Genomic DNA, 18,978 nt, shown 5'->3' on the forward strand with positions numbered 1-18,978 from the left:
AAACACTCAATAGCTCTGGCAGCATCTGTGGTGAGAGAAACAGAGTTAACGTTTCTGGTCTGTGACCTTTCATCAGAACTGACACAGGTTAGAAAAGAATTAGGTTTTTAACAAGTGACGGGGAGGGGCATGTGGGAGAGAACAAAGGGGACGGTGTTTGATAGTGCAGAGGGAAGGAGAGATTAAATAACAAATCTGTCCTGGGACAAAGGCAAAGAGTGTGTTAATGCTTGTGGTTGCCTGACACCAGTCATGCTCTGATGTTATTGAACACAATGTTCAATCCACAAGGCTGTAGAGTGCCGAATCAAAAGGTCAGGTGCTGCTCCTCGAGCTTGGGTTGATTTTCACTGGAACACTGGAACAGGCCAAAGACAGAAATGTTGACATGAGAGCAGGGGAGAGTGTTGAAATGGCAAGCGACCCGAAGCTCAGGATCATGCTTTCGGCCTGAGCAGAGGTGTTCCATCTAATCTGCGTTTGGTCTCCCCAGTTTAGAGGAGACCGCATTGTGAGCAGTGAATACAGTATACATAATTGAAAGAAGTACAAGTAAATCGCTGCTTCACCTGAAAGGAGTGTTTGGGGCTTTAGATAATGAGCAGAGAGGAGGGAAAAGGGCAGGTATTATATCTCCTGCGATTGCATGGGAAGGTGCCTTGGGAAGGGGACGAGGTATTGGGGGTAATGGAGGAGTAGACCAGGGTGTCACGGAGGGAACAATCCCTTCGGAATGCTGACAGGGGAGGGGAGGATGCGTTTGGTGGTGGCATCACGCTGGAGGTGGCGGAAATTGTGGAGGATGATCCTTCAGATGTGGAGGCAGGTGGGGTGGAAAGTGAGGACAAGGGGAACCCTGTCGCAGATCTGGGAGGGAGGGGAAGGGGGAAGGCAGAGGTTGAGAGTCCTGTCAACTGCACTGGGAGGGGGCGGGATGGGAGTAGTTGAAATCTGGTGATGTTGTTGAATTTAATTTCAAACACTCCTTGAACTCTCTGCTGATGAAGACTGAAAAAGGGAAGAACAACCACACAACAAGGGTCTCAAATCCAAGACCCTGAGATTAAAAGTCCCATGCTCTACCAACTGAGTTAACAAGGCCTGATACAGTACTTCTACTCTGTCTGTTATTGGACGGATGCAGCTGTTGGCTCCACCCCAAGGGCGGGAATTTGTTCCACCAACTATGAAGCAGTTTCCTATCAATTCCCCAGATTATCAGTAAATCCACTTCCAGAAGCCCCAAAGTGTGATATATTCCTCTCACTCATCAATAATAAAACTGAAATCTTTTTACCTTCCAAATTCTGCCATCCATTTTGTCAGTATTTATTTTTCTCTCCTTTTTATTTAGTTCATGCATTTCTTCAGAATTTTTTTTTCAATTATATCTGAGGGAAGAAATGAACAGATCTGGCAGCTCAAAACTGGACATCCATGAGGCACTGTGGGTCATCAGCAGCAGCAGAATTGTATTTAAACTCAATATGTTACCTCATGGCCTGGCATATCCCTCACTCTACCATTACCATCAAGCCAAGGGAGCAATAGTGGTTCAATGAAGTGTGCAGGAGGGCATGTCAGGAACAGCACCAAGCAGACCTAAAAATGAGTGAAGCGACAACACAGGATTACTTGCATGTCATATAGCGGAAGCAGCATGCAATAGACAGAGCTGAGTGATCTCACAACCAACAGATCTGATCAAAGCTCTGCAGTCCTGCCACATCCAGTCCTGAATGGTGGTGGATAATTAAACAATTAACAGGAGGACGAGGCTCCACAAATATCCCCATCCTTAATGATAAGGGAGACCAGTATATCAGTGCAAAATACAAGGTTGAATCATTTGCAACCATCTTCAGCCAGAAGTGCCAAGTAGATGATCAATCTCGGCCTCCTCCTGAGGTCCCCAGCATCACAGGTGCCAATCTTCAGCTAAATCCACTTCACTCCACATGATATCAAGAAATGGCTGAAGGCTCTGGATACTGACAACATCCTGGCTGCAGTGCTGAAGACTTGTGCTCCAGAACTAGCCACACCGCCCGCCAAGCTGCAACACTGGCATCTACCCAGCAATGTGGAAAATTGCCCAGGTATGTTCTGTATACAAAAGGCAGGACAAATCCAACCCGGTCAATTCCTGCCCGATCAGCCTCCTCTTGATCATCAGTAAAGTGATGGAAGGTGTCGTTGACAGTGCTATCAAGCAGCACTTACACAGCCATAACCTACTCACCAATGCTCATTTTGGGTTCCGCCAGGGCCACTTAGTTCCTGACCTCATTATGGCCTTGGTCCAAATATGGACAGAAGAGCTGAATTCAGGAGGTGAGGTGAGGTGACAGTGACTGCTCTTGCCAAGGGCATCAAGGAGCCCTTGCAAAATTGAAGTCAATGGCAATCAAGGAGAAAAATCTCCACTGGTTGGAGTCATACCTTGCGCAAAGGAATATGGTGCTGGTTGTTGGTGGCCAATCATCTCAGTACCAGACATCGCTCAGGAGTTCCTCAGGGTAGTGTCCTCGGCCCCAACCGTCTTCAGTTGCTTCATCAAAGAACAAACAAAGAACAAAGAAAATTACAGCACAGGAACAGGCCCTTCGGCCCTCCAAGCCTGCGCCGATCCAGATCCTCTATCTAAACATGTCGCCTATTTTCTAAGGGTCTGTATCTCTTTTCTTCCTGCCCATTCATGTATCTGTCTAGAATCAATAAACTTCCTTCCATCATAAGGTCAGAAGTGGAAATGTTCACTGATGATTGCAAAATGTTCAGTTGCATTAGTAACTCCTCAGATACTGAAGCAGTCCGTGTCCAGATGTAGAGAGACCTGGGCAAGATTGGGCTTGGACTGATAAGTGGCAAGTAACATGCACGCCACAAAAATGCCAGGCAATGACCATTTCCAACAAGAGTGAATCTAACCATCTCCCCTTGACAGTCAATGACATTACCATTGCTGAATCCTTCACAATCAACATCCGGGGGGGTTACCAATGAGCAGAAACTGAATTGGATCAGTCATATAAATACCGTAGCTACAAGAGCAGGTCAGAAGCTGGGAATTCTGCTTCAAGTAACTCACCTCCTGTCCACCATCTACAAGGCACAAGTCAGGAGTGTGATGTAATACTCCCCACTTGCCTGGATGAGTGGAGCTCCAACAACACCAAAGAAACTCAACACCATCCAGGACAAAGCAGATCACTTGATCAGCACTCCATCCACTACTTTAAATATTCACTTCCTGCACCACCAGTGAACAGTGGCAGCAGTGTGTACCATCTACAAGATGCACTGCAGCAACTCACCAAGCCTCCTTCGACAGCACCTTCCAAACCCCCAACCTCGACCACCTAGAAGGACATTGGATGAATGGGAACACCACCATCTGCAAGCTCCCCTCCAAGTTACACACTGTCCTGACTGGGAACTATATCACCATTCCTTCACTGTCACTGGATCAAAATCTTGGAACTCCCTTCCTAACAGCACTGTGGGTTTACGTACAACACATGGACTGCAGCAGCTCCAAAAAGGCAGCTCACCACCACCTTCTCAAGGGCAATTAAGGATGGACAATAAAGGCTGCGTTTGCTGACAACGCAACCACTAGGTGGCACAACTCGCTTTCTCCCCCTGCTTTGCACCGGCCGCTTCCACCCTCCATAGTCGCTCGCTCCAGACCTCGCTGCTCCCCCCCTACTTCCCTGGCCGATTGTCTCCCGATCATGTCACCCCATTCTCCAGTCGTTCGCTCACTCCCCACCCCCCCTCCCCTCCAGCCACTAGCTCGAGGCTGCGCTGCTTCCCTTCTCTCGGCCACTTGCTCCCACGTTTGTCCAGTCTCCACGCGCCGCCCGAAGAAGCAAGGTGGGCTGCAAAGTGTGACGTAGGAGTGAGTAGTGAGTGGCCTAGAGGAGGGAAGTGGCATGGCCTAGAGCTGGCGGCTGGAGCGGGGGTTGGGGGGCAGAGAGCAAGCGGCCATAGAGCTGGATGACGCGAGTGGGGAACAATTGTCCAGGGGAGCATCGAGGTGTACAGCGAGCGGCTGAGGGGAGGAAGCATCGAGGCCTGGAGCGAGTTGCCGACGGGGGAGAGCTCCAGCCTCAAAGTCTCCTATTCAGCCGCTTCCTCCAGCTGAGTGAGGGGCTGGATACCTGATGACGCTTCAGCGCACATGTGCGAAGATGGACCAAGCGCGGATATGCGATGATGTTGGCGCTGCGCAATGACATCATCCTCCACATGTGCCACTTAATCCTGGCAAGATGTAGCTGTGCCTATGCACAGCTTGGCACAGTCCGATGATGTCAGCGGGCCGCTCCATTGACAGGAATCACATTGTGTCAGCAGTGCCCACATCCCATGAAAGAATAAAAAAGAGATTTACCACAATGGTAGCAGGGTGAGGGATTTCAGTTATGTGGAGAGATTGGAGAAGCTGGGGTTGTTCTCCTTGCAGCAGAGAAAATTCAGAAAAGATTTGACACATTTGTTCAAAGTCATGAAGTTCTTCAATAGTTTAAATCAGGAGAAACTGTTTCCAAGGTAAAAGGGTCAGTAAGCAGAGGACACAGATATCAGGTGATTGGCAGAAGAACCAGAGGTGACATGAAGAACCATTGTTTACACAGCAATGTGTTGTGATAAAGAAAGAAAAGACTTGCATTTATATAGCACCTTTCAAGACCACTGGACATATCAAAGCACTTTGTAGACAATGAAATACTTTTGAAGTGTAATCACTGTTGTAATGTCAGAAATGCAGCAGCTAATACCCACAAACAGCAATGTGATAATGACCAACTGATCTGATTGAGGGGCAAATATTGATCACAACACCAGGGAGAATTGCTCTTCACTTGTTTGACATTGCAGCATGGGATCTTTTACATTCACCCAAACATGCAGACCAGGTCTTGGTTTAACATCACACCTGAAAGGCAGCACCTTCAACACCCTCAGTGCTGCACTGGAGTGTCAGCTGTGAAATCTGAACCCAGAAGCTTGTGATTTCGAGGTGAGTGTGATCAACTGAGCCACAGCTTTTACCTGAGTCTCAATCCTTCTACCAACAATTTCTATCGGGTCTGTCACGACCCCTCATGATTGTGAACACCTCTATCAAATCTCCTCTCTAAAGAGAACAACCCCAGCTTCTCCAATCTATCCACATAACTGAAATCCTAACCACATGTTGCAGAAATCGATTTTTCCTCAAGTTCCTTCTGGTTTTGTGAGTCACCTTAAATCTATAACCTTCGGTTATTGACCTTTCAGCAGTTAGAAACAGTTCCTCAGTATTTACTCTACCTCAAACCTTCAAGGAAGCTCTGCAAAGTAACTGAAAATCAAGTTGTCAGAAGTGGGATTTGAACACATGCCTCCAGTGAAAGCTGCAACCTGAACAGAGAAGCTGAAACCGCTCAGTCACCTCAACTGTTCAGAGCTTTTTGACCTCGTCCTCACTTCTGTACTTTGAAAGGTTCACTCAGTTCAGGAACTTGTTCAATGTTGCTGGAATGCGCAGTGACTGGGATATTAACTCCCCCGGGTTTTCCTGAGCTTGTTCTCGGTGTATGGGGATGATTGTCCTGGGCTGTGGAATCTTGCATCCCTGTAATGGACATTAACCCACTGATTGAATCTGTATTCACTGCTTTCCACTGGTGCTGGGTAATTGCAGAGTGTGGGGCCGGAATGTTGCTGCTTGTCCCGGCCTCACTCACTCTGGGAAAGAGTGAATAATTGATGCATCTGTTTCTGTATCTGAAATGTGGTATAGATCTGCTGTTATTAACCGAGGCAGCGCTGCAGAAGGATACGTTAATAATCTCTCACTAATCAACTGCAAACAGTCAGAATGTGTAACTTTGAGCAGCGCTTTCTGCACCGTCAGGGCTGGAAATTTGAGGGAGGGAGAGACACTGTCAGTATCGGAGTGTATACAGCACTGTACAGAGAAAGAGCCAATATACCGGGGCTGAGACACAGTGCATCTTTTCACATTTAATCACAATAATATCCACAGTCAGGAGCTGAAAATGATGAAAAACCGAATAGCAAGAGCAAAATTAAGAAATGTAAGTAATTATAGATTAGCTGATCAGCTTTCACTGTGTTACCTGGTAGTCTACTGTTTTATATTCAATGCTGTCTCCACTGTGGCCAGGGAATGATTTCTTCTCAAAGGCTGAACATTAACAAAACTGCTTGTAATTTAAAATATTTTAAAAGTAATTCCATGGAGCGAATGGGGCAAAGTCAAATAACTGCATCAATTATAGGAGAGCTGGTTGGTGATGACGTGGATGTGTCTGCAGTGTGCAGGACCAGACTGTTTCTATAGATTCACAATGAATGTTCCATCTTTATTTATAACAGTAAAACTGATAGTGGACAATGGCTATTCTGGTTGCAGCAACCTGAAGCTTTAACTCATTAACACCCTACTTTAGGCTAATTTAGAAAGCATAACATGCAGCTCTGTCAGTTAGTATGTTTGTTTGTTAACCCACAATTCGATGGTTCAAGCACATAAATGGATGAGGCTTTATTAAATTAAACTCTTCTACATCTGCTATATTACTCTTGCTGTTGATTTTTCAAAGATAAGGTTCATCAAGTCTTTCTTTGTGAAATCCATGCTGACTGTTTTATTATTTTTCATTTCCATCTGTATTTTCTACTTTGGAGGATTACAGGATATTATCATTTTTTTAATTCATTCATGGGAGGTGGGTGTCGCTGGCTGGGCCAGCATTTATTATCCATCCCTAATTGCCTTGAGAAGGTGGTGCTGAGCTGCCTTCTTGAACCACTGCAGTCCATGTGCTGCTGTTATGAAGAGAGTTCCAGGATTTTGACCCAGCAACAGTGAAGGAACGCTGATACAGTTACAATTCAGGATGGTGTGTGGCTTGGAGGGGAACTTGCAGGTTGTGGTGTTCCCATGCATCTGCTGCCCTTGTCCTTCTGGGTGATAAAGGTCGCGGGTTTGGAAGGTGCTGTCTCAGGAGCCTTGACACATTGCTGCAGTGCATCTTGTGGATGGTACACACTGCTGCCACTGTGTGCCAGTGATGGAGGGCATGAATGTTGTAAATGGGGTGCCAATCAAGCGGGCTGCTTTGTCCTGTTGAGTTTCTTGAGTATTGTTGGAGCTGCACCCAGCCAGACAAGTGGAGAGTATTCCATCACACCCCTGACTAATGTCCAGGCTTTGGGGAGTCAGGAGGTGAGTTACTTGCCGCAGGATTCCTAGTCTCTGACTTGCTCTTGTAGCCATAATATTTATATGGCTACTGCAGTTCAGTTTCTGCTCAATGGTAACCCCCAGGTTGTTGAGAGTGGGGGATTCAGCGATGGTAATGTCATTGAATGTCAAAGGGAGATGGTTAGATTCTCTCTTGTTTGGGATGGTCATTGTCTGGCAGTTGTGTGGTGAGAATCTTATACATCTTTATTGTAGGGTACTCTATTGTACTGTTGAGTGACTACACTTTAAAAGTCCTTCCTTCATTGGCTGTAAAAGGGTTTACAATGTCCTGTGGTCGTGAAATGCAAGTCTTGCTTTTTCCATTGTTATCAGTGTCATTGTGATCATAAGACAGGATTCATGAGCACAAAGTTTAAATCAATTTTGATTAAAATAATGTAAAAGCATCTATATTTTTGCACTGTACTTAATAATCTCCATCTTCCTATCCTTACCAAGTACAATGTCTTTGACCCTGAAATTGATTCCACAATCGCAGTCCCTCAGACAAGTTCAGCTCAGTTCTGATGAAAGGTCACAGATCTGAAACGTTAACTCTGTCTCTCTCTCCACAGATGCTGCCAGACCTGCTGAGTATTTCCAGCATTTTCTGTTTTTATTTCAGATTTCCAGTATCAGCAGTATTTTGCTTCTGTGTTACTTTGAAAGTTAAAACTGACCCACCTGTCTACAATTCACACTGGGGTCTCCCATGAAATGATTCTGTATAATGTTGATGTAATGAATACAGACTCCGAGCACAGAGCTTCCTGCGGGGAATTGGGGATATGAAAACCAGCAGACTCTGCAGGAATTTCCACTGGGAGCACAAATTCACAAAATCTACCTTTTATATATCGATTCATTTTGATTGTCCTTCTGGAAAATTATTTTGAAGCAATTTAAACATCAACCCACAGCTCCATGAATGGGTCAATTATGAGGTCATCCTCTGACAGGTCATGTGACAGCTGGAGCCACAAGACATCAGAACCAGATTTGTGACTGGATTAAAACCCGGAATCCTGTCCCAATGGCTTTTCAAATAAACCTGTTGCTGTTTGAAAACACAGCAGTTAAACTTTCTGCCTGACCATGAGGGGAGCTAGGGAGAAATTTACAAAACTAAATCCTTTTCCAAAATAGTTCAAAAACCATTCACTGAAAAATCATGTGAGGATTCATATGCAGTAGAGAAACAAGCAAAATACAGAAAGTGCAGAGGAGAGCTGAAAAAGGAAATGAGATCAGCAAGAGAATGTATGAGAAAAGATTAGCAGGTCACATCACTGGGAACACTGAAGTATTTTACCAACATATGGACAGTCAATGAAAGGGTGGGTCAATTAGGAGATCCTGTGGAGGCTGAGGGTGTGGCTGAGGTACTAATTAAGTACATTTCATCTGTCATCACAAAACAAACGGGTGCTGCAAATGTCACAGTAAAGGAGGAGGAAGTGGAGAATTTGGAGGGGATGAAAATAGATAAAGAGGAGACAATTACAAGGTTAGCAGTACTCACACCTGTCTACAGATCACCCGGTCTGGATGGGCTGCATCCTGGGTTGCTGAGGGAAGTCAGGGTGGAAATAGCAGAGACTCGAACCACAATCTTTCAATCCTCCTTGAATATGGGAATGATGCCAGAGGACTGGAGGATGGAGGTAAGATTGGGTAGTTCGATCTCAGTTTAACTTGACCATTTTTATCATGTACCCATTGTCAGAACTAACAACGTTAAGAAAGCCATTTTATCATGAACACATGACCAAAGGAACCATTTTGTGTTCAGTACTAACGTTTATATCCTGTATAATTAATGAGTAGCTACCCATCCTGAAACAGATGATTGTAAAAGTAATGAACCTTGATTGAGTTATAATTAATGAATCAATAAACATTTTAGAGAGAATGGGTTTTCATTTAAAGTTCGTTCAATCTAATTACTGTGAGTTTCTGTGTCTGTGTGGGAAAGGACAGTTTCAGCTAAATGTATTCAAACAATGGATCTTTCTCGGACCCCTGATAAAACCCATGGTATGCTACATCGTGACCTTCAAGAGTCTAGACTTAATGAATAGGAAACTTGTTTCAGATCAGATTGGGAGACAGTGTGAAACCACTCCATTGTACTCATGTCTGAGATTCTGAGGACAGGTGACTGTTAGTGGAAGACATTATTAAGAACTAATTAAATGTACCTAGCAACAGCTAGGACCAATTATTATTTTACATGTTGGTGTGATGGCCATCCAGGGGTTAAAAGTAGGGATCTTGTAAGGTTTCAGTGTGCAGGAACACTAGAAGATCTCAGGGGTAAAGACTCAGATCATCAACCAAGTTCTCCATCTGAAGAGGGATCTAGACTGGACAAAGAGGACCGTGACACTCTGAGACCAAGCTCGACCAGTCCCCAGAGCTGTAAAGTTATATTCCCCAAGTTTGTTAAGTATAATTTTACTTCCAATTATTAAGTACTATTTTACTCTCAATAAAAGTTCTGGACTTATTAATCAAGTATCCTGTTGCTTTAATTAGTTAAAGTCATGCCCAAAGTGATTGTCTGCAATAGACTTTCCAGAATTAAAAGATAAGTCTGCAAGGGTTGTGAATATTACAGCCCTGTTTAAAAAGAGAGATAAACCCAGGAACTACAGACCAATTAGTCTAATGTCGGTGGTGGGGAAACTTTTAGAGACAATTATCCAGGAGGAAATTAACTGTCACTTGGTAGAACATGGACTAATAAATGACAGCCAGTACAGATTGGTTAACAGAAGATTGTGTCTGAAATAATTAATGAATTAATTTATTTGATGAAGTTTCAGAGAGAGTTGACGAGGGTGGTGAGGTTAATGGTACGTGTCTGGACGTCAAAATTGTGTTTGAAAAGGTACAATAAACTAGACTTGGGGCAGCACAATGGCACAGTGGTTTGCACTGCAACCTCACAGCTCTCGCAACCCAGGTTCAGTTCTGGGTACTGCCTGTGCAGAGTTTGCAAGTTCTCCCTGTGACTGTGTGTGTTTCTACTGGGTGCTCCGGTTTCCTCCCACAAGCAAAGACTGCAGGTTGATAGGTAAATTGGCTGTTGTAAATTGCTCCTAGTGTAGGTAAGAGAATGGTGGGGATGTGGTAGGGAATATGGGATTGCTGTAGGATTACTATAAATGGGTGGCGGTTGGTCAACACAGACTCAGTGGGCCGTAGGGCCTGTTTCAGTTTTGCATCTCTCTATGACTTGCTAACAAAATTCAAGCAGATGGGATTAAAGGGGCAGTGGCAGTGTGGATCCAAAATTGGCTGCAGGGTAAAAAGTAGGGTGAATGCTTGTTTTTCAGAATGGAGGGAGTAATACAGTAATGTCCTTGATGTTGCAATATGTTCAATGTCAGACCCCGAGCTGTCCGAGGGATTGGGCAATTTGTGATGTTCCTGTGGTTGCAATATTTGCAGTGTCTGACCTTGATCTGTCACAGGGACGTGGCATTTATGAGGTCCCTGTGGGGTGCTGTTTGTTTGGTGTATCACACTGACCTGTCCCAGAGAGCGGGAAGGTTGTGATGTCCTTGTGGGTTGCAATCTGTTCAGTGTCTGACTCTGATCTGTACCAGAGATGGGGCAGTGTGTGATATCCTTGTGCATGTCATACAGGCCCACTGGTGTGTGGTTCCATCCTGATGCCAAGAAACAGAGCCCCATCTCTGGGCAAAAAGTCTCACTTCTCAAGGGGTGTCTGGAGAAGACACAGTGGCGCAGTGGTTGGCACCGCAGCCTCACACCTCTAGTGACCCGTGTTCGATTCTGTGTACTGCCTGTGCAGAGTTTACAAGTTCTCCCTGTGACTGCGTGGGTTTCTGCCGGGTGCTCTGGTTTCCTCCCACAGCCAAAGACTTGCAGGTTGACAGGTAAATTGGCCATTGTAAATTTCCCCTAGTGTAGGTAGGTGGTTGGGGAATTGAGGGGATGTGGTAGGAATATGGGATTAATGTAGGATTAGTATAAATGGGTGGTTGATGGTTGGTACAGACTCGGTGGGCTGGAAGGACCTGTTTCAGTACTGTATTTCTAAATAAATAAATAAGAAGGCTGAGGCAGTAAACCTGGACAGTAAATCCGGAGTGGAGTCCTGGAGGCGGTTACCTGTGACTTATCAGGCAGTTTTCCAGCAACTCCTACAACAGAACTGGTAACAAACAGTACTGGTTTTTCCTTTCCTTTGGACAATACGAGCAATGCTGAGAGGGGGTCCTGATGCTCAGGGTCTCCATACTGTTTGCCCATGCCTGTGCCCTAGAGAGGACACTCCAGCTTCGTGGTTAAACATGAGCACAACCCGGGAATAAACAGTTACTGATTATCAGCTCTCATTCAATTGGTGTAGAGTATGAGCGCCAGGGGTTACTTCGGACAATGGGAGAGCTCTTAGTGTCTCATTGGATAGCTACCATTCACTCCAAGCTGGGCAGCCCCCAGTCAGTTAGGTGCTGTGAAGCCACGACCTGCTTGCTTCAATGGGTGCTTGGAGCTTAGAGAGTCATCTCTCAACAGGCGGATTGATAATCTATGCACCAAGAAAAACAAACTCAACAAAGAAGACACCAGTTCTTCGCATCACAAGCTGGAATGTGAGGACCATGTGTCCTGGCCTTACCGACAACCTTCTGCAGGTTGATGACACACACAAGACAGTTGTGATCGACAAGGAACTCACAATGCTCAATGTGGACATTGCTGTGCTGCAAGAAACTAGACTCGTTCAAAGTGGATCCCTCAAAGAGAAACACTACACCTTCTTCTGGCAGGGGAAAGCCCAAGAGGCAACTCGTGAGCATGGAGTGGGTTTCACAGTAAAATACACGCCACTTCAAATGAGTGAACCACCCACAGTAGGCTCAGAGAGACTTCTTACTCTTCACTTGTCAACAAGTGTGGGCCCAGTTAATCTCATGTGCATCTATGTCCCGACACTCACCTCCACCCCAGATGTCAAGGATCAATTCTATGTGACACTTGACACTGCCATCAGTAGAATTCCCAGCACTGAGGGACTGTACCTTCTAGGAGACTTCAACACAAGTTGGGTACTGACTACACAGCTTTGCCAATGTGCATAGGGCACCAGGGGATTGGCAAGATGAACAAAAATGGACAGAGGTTGCTGGAGCTATGCTGTCACCATGGATTCTGTGTGATGAACAGCTACTTCCAGGTCAAGCTTTGCTACAAGGTGTCCTGGAGACATCCGAGATCATGCCATTGGCACCAGCTAGACCTTATCTTCACCAGACATAACACCCTCAGCAGTGTCCTCATCACTCGCAGCTATCACAGCGCTGACTGTGACACTGATCACTCCCTGGTGTGTAACAAGTTCAGGCTTCAGCCAAGAAAGCTTCATCCATCCATGATAAAAGCTCGTCTTCTGATCAACACTTGCCGAACCACTGATCCAGAAAGGACCCAGGAGTTCCTCAACATCCTTGATCAGGCTCTTTCAGACAACAATGCTCAAGGCCTCAGTGCAGTGTCAAAGTGGAATCATCTGCACACCACCATCTATAACTCTGCACTCACTGTGTATAGGAAAAGAGATGGGAGGAATGCTGACTGGTTTGAGGTTTATTGGACTGAAATGGAGTCAGTTACTGTAACTAAGAGGAGAGCCCTCATGAACTACAAACAAGTCCCCAGCAAACAACATCTAAATGCTCTCAGAGCTGCCAGAAACAAGTCTCCGCAGACTGCTCGGCGCTGCACCAATCAAAACTGGTTAAAACTCTGCTGATGAATCCGGGGATGCTAGAGGGATGTATGAAGGAATTAAGAAAGCAATGGGCCCAGTAGTAACTAAATCAGCACCTTTTGAAGACAAAGAGAGGGGTGATCATCACTGAACCTAACAAGCAGATGGAAAGGTGAGTGGAGCATTATCTTGAACTCTACATAACGGAGAACATTGTCATTGAAGTAGCTCTCAGTGCCATTCCAGACTTCCCTGTCATGGAGGAACTGGACAGTGAGCCCTCCATAGTCGAGCTCAACAAGGGCTCAAAACATGCGTGATGCAAACATTGTCACCTTGTACAAAATTAAGGGGGATCGCAGTGACTGCAGCAATTATCGGAGCCAGCTACTCAGTTCCACTCACCTGCTCGATCCCTTTCCTCCTGCAAGTTCCTTTGCTTCAGGTATCCATCCAATTTCCTTTTCAAATCATTGATTGTCTCTACTTCCACCACACTCGTGGGTCAGGACATTACCACTCACAGCATAAAAAAATTCCACCTCACCCAAGGATGGGAAATATTTATATCTTCTATATTTAGCTTATTCCCTATCTCTACGAGAATAGAATGGCAGTCAACATGAAAGGGAACCCAAAAAGCTTAGAGCAGTATATAAATAATAAGCAGGTAGTCAGCGGTGAAGTGGGCCCCATTAGGGACAAAGAGGGTATTATATACTTAGAGCTGCAGGGCAATGTTAATCTAGTTAATAAGGACCTTGTATCAATAATCACTAAGGAAGTGGAATTTGACAAAATATCAGTAGAAGTGGAGAGTGTAGAGGCAATGGAGAGGGTACAAATTGAGAGAGGGAGGTACTGAAAAGGCTGGTTATGCTTCAGGAAGATAAATTACCTGGTCCGGATGGCTTTCATCCCAGATTGCGAAAGGAAATGTGGATGCAGATAACAGAAAGGCTTGCTATAATCTTCCAATCTTCCCTGGATACGGGGGAGGTGTCAGAGGATTAAACAGTTGCAAATGTGACACACTTATTCAAGAAAGGGTGTAAGGACAGTCCGGCTAACTACAGGCCAATTAGATTAACAGCAGTGGTGGGTAAGGTTTTAGAAAGAACAATCAGGGAAAAAATCAACAGTCACTTGGAGAGGTTTGAGTTAATTAAGGAGAGTGAGCATGGATTTATACATGGGAGTTCATGCTTAACTAATCTAACTGCATTTTTTGATGAACTAATAGAGAAGGGTTATGATGGGCATGCAGTGGATGTTGTTTATATGGATTTTAAGAAACGACACATAAAAGGGTGATTAACAACATTGAGGTTCATGGAATAGGAGGGTCAGTGTCCAATTGGATAGAAAATTGGCTTAAGGACAGAAAACAGCAAGTCGTAATAAATGATTCATTCTCAGACTGGAAGGTTGTCGACAGTGCTGTTCCCCAAGGGTCACTGCTGGAACCACTGCTTTTTACTTGCGACAGATAAATGACTTGGATCTTGGAATATAGAGTAGAATCTCAAAATATGCCGATAACACCAAACTTGGAGAAGTGGCAAACAGTGAGGATGAAATGAATCACCTGCAACAAGACAGTGATAGGCTAGCAGAATGGGCAGACAGGTGCAGATGGATTTTGATAGTGACTAGTGTGAGGTGATGCATTTTAGCAGAAGGAATAGGGAGAGGCAATATATACTTAATGGCACAGTTCTAAAGAGTGTGCAGGAATAGAGGGACATGTTCACTGAACAATGAACAACGTGAACAATTACTTCTTGTTGTGTGCTCTCAGATTTGTCACCTTCACTGTACTGGAGTGAGGTGACATCTACTGGTAGGAAGCAAGAACTGCAATCAAGCAGCAGAAATTCCATCGTCTGTCAGGGTGAAAGAAACATTGCAATGTGAGGAAATAGTGAATGGGTTTGATTGGGTTGGTGGAGACATGATTCCACTTGTGGTGGAGTCCAAAGCAAAGGCCAGAAATATAAAATTGTCATTATTAAAAGATATGAGGAATTCATGATAAATGTATTTTGGTAGTGAGTGGGTGGAATCTAGATAAAATAGAAAGTGAGATTGGGTGGACAGAAGCAGTGTGAAAGGATGGCTCAAACAAAAGGTAAACGCCCTGAAAGGTGAACTCTGTTTCTATCTCCACAGATGCTGACAGAGTTTCTGAACATTTCCAACACTTTCTGTTTTTATTTCAGAATTTGCAAGATGATGCTTTGCTCTGAAAAAAAAATGGATGGTAGGCTTTGGCTGCCAGTGAAATTCCACAGGAGCTAAAAGGAAGTTCTGATATCAGTGGCATGTTCATCTAGGGGTATGATCCTTGCTTAGGGTGAGTGATTAATTAATGTGTGAGAGATCCTGGGTTCAAATCCTGGACAAGTCCTTCTTCTTTGGCATTTTTAGTTTAAGGTCATTGATTGGTTTAAACCATGCAGAAGGCGGAATTGATTTCCATATGGAGCTGCTTGAGGACCAGAGAGCTGGATTCAAAGAGCTTGATTAACTAAATGTACAGATAGCCAAGTGGGAATATAAAGTTGTTGCAGTAATTGTGACCTGACTCCAAAAACAACAGGACTGGGTTCTGGACTGGAATGGAATGGAATACTTCAGTGCTTCTGTTGTTTGGCTTGCATTGACTCATCGATTTTCTTGTTTTTCACTTTGTCGATGCCTTTGAATAATTGTGGATCCTTCTTCAGATTGTCATCTTTCACCAGGTAGTTCTGACCTCTGATGATGATGATCGTAATGAGCTTCAACTCACTGATAGTTTTGCAACTGAACAGATTTCCTTTGCTTGAGTCTACAACATGGAACTCAGTCTGACATGTGGACCCATGGGAGGATTTTAATGCCACCCCTGCGTTGGAGAATACAGTTGCATCCATCCAATAAGAGACCGAGTAGAAGTGACAGTTCAGTCAGTCAAACATTAAACTTTTAATTTCAGGGTGGTGAGTTTGAGTGCCATTTTGTTTTTCCCTTTTTTAAGGCTTCATTAGCAGAGAGTACAAGGAGTGTTTGAAATGAAATTCAGCAAAAGTATGAGAAAGTCTCACTTTGATTCGGGACTCATCTCTCTGCAGCATCTCGCTGTGAAAGATTGAACTTCATCTCATTTCATTCCCAGCTCGGGGTCAGTGCGGCTCAGTGGGACTTCTGGCTGTCTCCTGCTTCACAATCCATCAGTGCTGAGAAAGCAATGGGGAATATTATTCACGGCTCTGTAACCTGAGGACACCGATTTAAGGTGAATGGCAAAAGAACCAAAGGCAACATGAGGAAAAACTTCTTTTGCACAGCGAGTGGTTAAGATCTGATATGCACTGCTTGAGAGTGTGATGGAGGCTGATTCAACCATGGCTTTCAAAATGGTATAAGATAATTATCTGAAGTGGAAAAATTGCATGTTTTCATGGAATACATGAGTCTGTGGCATGAGCTGAGTTGCTCGTGCATAGAAGCAGCACAAGCACAATGAGCTGAATGGCTTCCTTTTGTTCTGTAACTATTCTATGATCTATGATTCTTTTCAGAGTGAAATCAACACTCACATACAAGAAACTGACAGGTACACTGTAAACTTCGCATTACCAGACAAGAAATTGACAGATACAGTGTGAAACCCACAGTCACGTAGCAGCAGTTGGCAGGTAACGTGTAAAAATCTTTCTTTCATATCCCAACTGCAAGGTACAAAGAAAATTAGGTACAAACCCAGGCTCACACTTCAAAGACTGAGAGATACAAAGCAAAACACATATTCACCTACAAGCACAGAGACGAAGACACACTCAGAGGAGGTGCAGATTAAAGACACTGATAGGGATAGAATCGAACCCTTTCTCACTTCTCAGAAACTGATAGATATAGACAAAAGCTGATGCTCACATACAAGTTGTTGAAAGATATGTGGTGAAACTCACAGAGCAATAGCAGAAACAAACAAGTACTGAATAATACCCACAGTCACAGACCAAAAACTGAAATATACTGAGTTAAACACCACTTTCTCACACCAGAAACTCATGGCTACAAAGTGAAGCTGACCCTATCCTCCCAGGCACTGACAGGTGCAAAAGAAAACACTCACGACGATTCCAGGTCATGAAATGTACGTAATAAAACCTTTCAGCTGAAAGAATAGCATTAATGACAGGTGTGATACCCAGAATGCTCAGCGGCCTAGAATCCGCCCTATCTGTGACAGGAGCGGGGCGCACAGGCGCGGTAGAGAGCTTTGTCAGCAGCAAGAGCTGCGGGTTCGGAGTTGGAGCGGGATATTCACAAAGTGCGAGAAGACTTTGCGGGCTCACACAGCTGGAGCAGGGCCTCAGGGCCACAATAAGATGGAACAATCCCATCTGTATCCCTGCGGATGGCGGTGGTGAAGCTTTTCCCGGTGAGGCTTCCCGAAACGGCGTCTATAAATGGATAAGAATTGGGGACTGGGCAGGGAGCGTCTCTAAATGAATAAAATTTGGGTACTGGTCAGGGAGCGTCTGTAAATGGATAAGAATTGGGGACTGGGCAGGGAGCGTCTGCAAATGGATAAGAATTGGGGGACTGGGCAGGGAGCGTCTCTAAATGAATAAGATTTGGGTACTGGTCAGGAAGCGTCTGTAAATGGATAAGAATTGGGGACTGGGCAGGCAGTGTCGATAACTGAACAAGAGTTGGAGACTGGGCAGGGAGCGTTTCTAAATGAATAAGATTTGGGGACTGGGCAGGGAGTGTCGATAAATGCTTAAGAATTGGGGACTGGTTCGGGAGCGTTTTTTTATTCGTTCGTGGGATGTGGGCGTCGCTGGCTCGATCTCAGCTCGGGTAATGTGTCCAGTTCTGGGCACCAGGCTTTAGAAAGGACATCAAAGCTTCTGAGACAGTTCAGAGGAGATTTACTAGAATGATACCAGAGATGAGGGGTGTCAGTTCTCTGGACAGGCTGGTGAAGCTGGGATTGTTCTCCTCAGAGTAGAGAAGGTTAAGGGAAGATTTAATGGAGGTGTTCAGAATCATGAAGGATTTTCATAGGGTAGAGAGGGAGAAACTGTTTCCACTGTCCTGGGGGTCAGTAACCAGAGGACACAGATTTAAAATAATTGGCCAAAAATGTCAAGGGGAGGTGAGGAGAGATCCTTTTACCCAGTAACTGATTCGGATTTGGAATGAATTGTCTGACAGGGTGGTGGAAACAGATTCAATTATAACTTTCATAAAGGAATTGGACAAATATTTCAAAGTGAAATTCTCCAGGATTATGGGGAAATAGGCAGGGGGTTGGACTAATTGCATCTCTTTGTCAGAGAGTCAGCAGAGGCACAATGGGGCCGAATGGCCTCCTTCTGTGCTGTATGATACTATGAACATAAGAACGAGGAGCCGGAGTCGGCAAGTCAGCCACTCGAGCCTGCTCTGCCATTCAATACAATCATGGCTGATCTCATCACGGCAGTTCTTGTTTCTTGCCAGTAGATGTCACTTCACTCCAATACAGTGAAGTTTACAAATCTGAGAGAGACACAACAGGAAAGAATTGTTCACATTATCGTGAATGTGTGGGATTAAGACATGCTAGGAGTGGAGACGAGTTATTACTTGTCTGCTCGATCCCCATAGCCCTGTAAAATTATTTCCTTCAAGTGCCCATTCAAATTCCTTTTGTAATCGTCGATTGTCTCCATTTCCACCGCCCTCGTGAGCAGCGAGTTACAGATCATCACCAATCAGTGTAAAAAAGTTCTTGCGCACATTCCCCCTGTATCTCCTGTCCAAAACCTTCAATCTGTGTCCCCTAGTCCTTGTACCAATAGTTAACGGGAACAATGTTTCCTTGCCAATTTATTTAAAACTGTCATAGCCGAAAACACATCTATCAATTCTCCCCTCACTCTCCTTTGATGCAGGGAGAACAACCCTAGCTTTTCCAACCTAA

The sequence above is a fragment of the Heterodontus francisci genome, unplaced genomic scaffold, assembly GCF_036365525.1.
Source record: "Heterodontus francisci isolate sHetFra1 unplaced genomic scaffold, sHetFra1.hap1 HAP1_SCAFFOLD_86, whole genome shotgun sequence".
Classification (NCBI taxonomy): Eukaryota; Metazoa; Chordata; class Chondrichthyes; order Heterodontiformes; family Heterodontidae; genus Heterodontus; species Heterodontus francisci.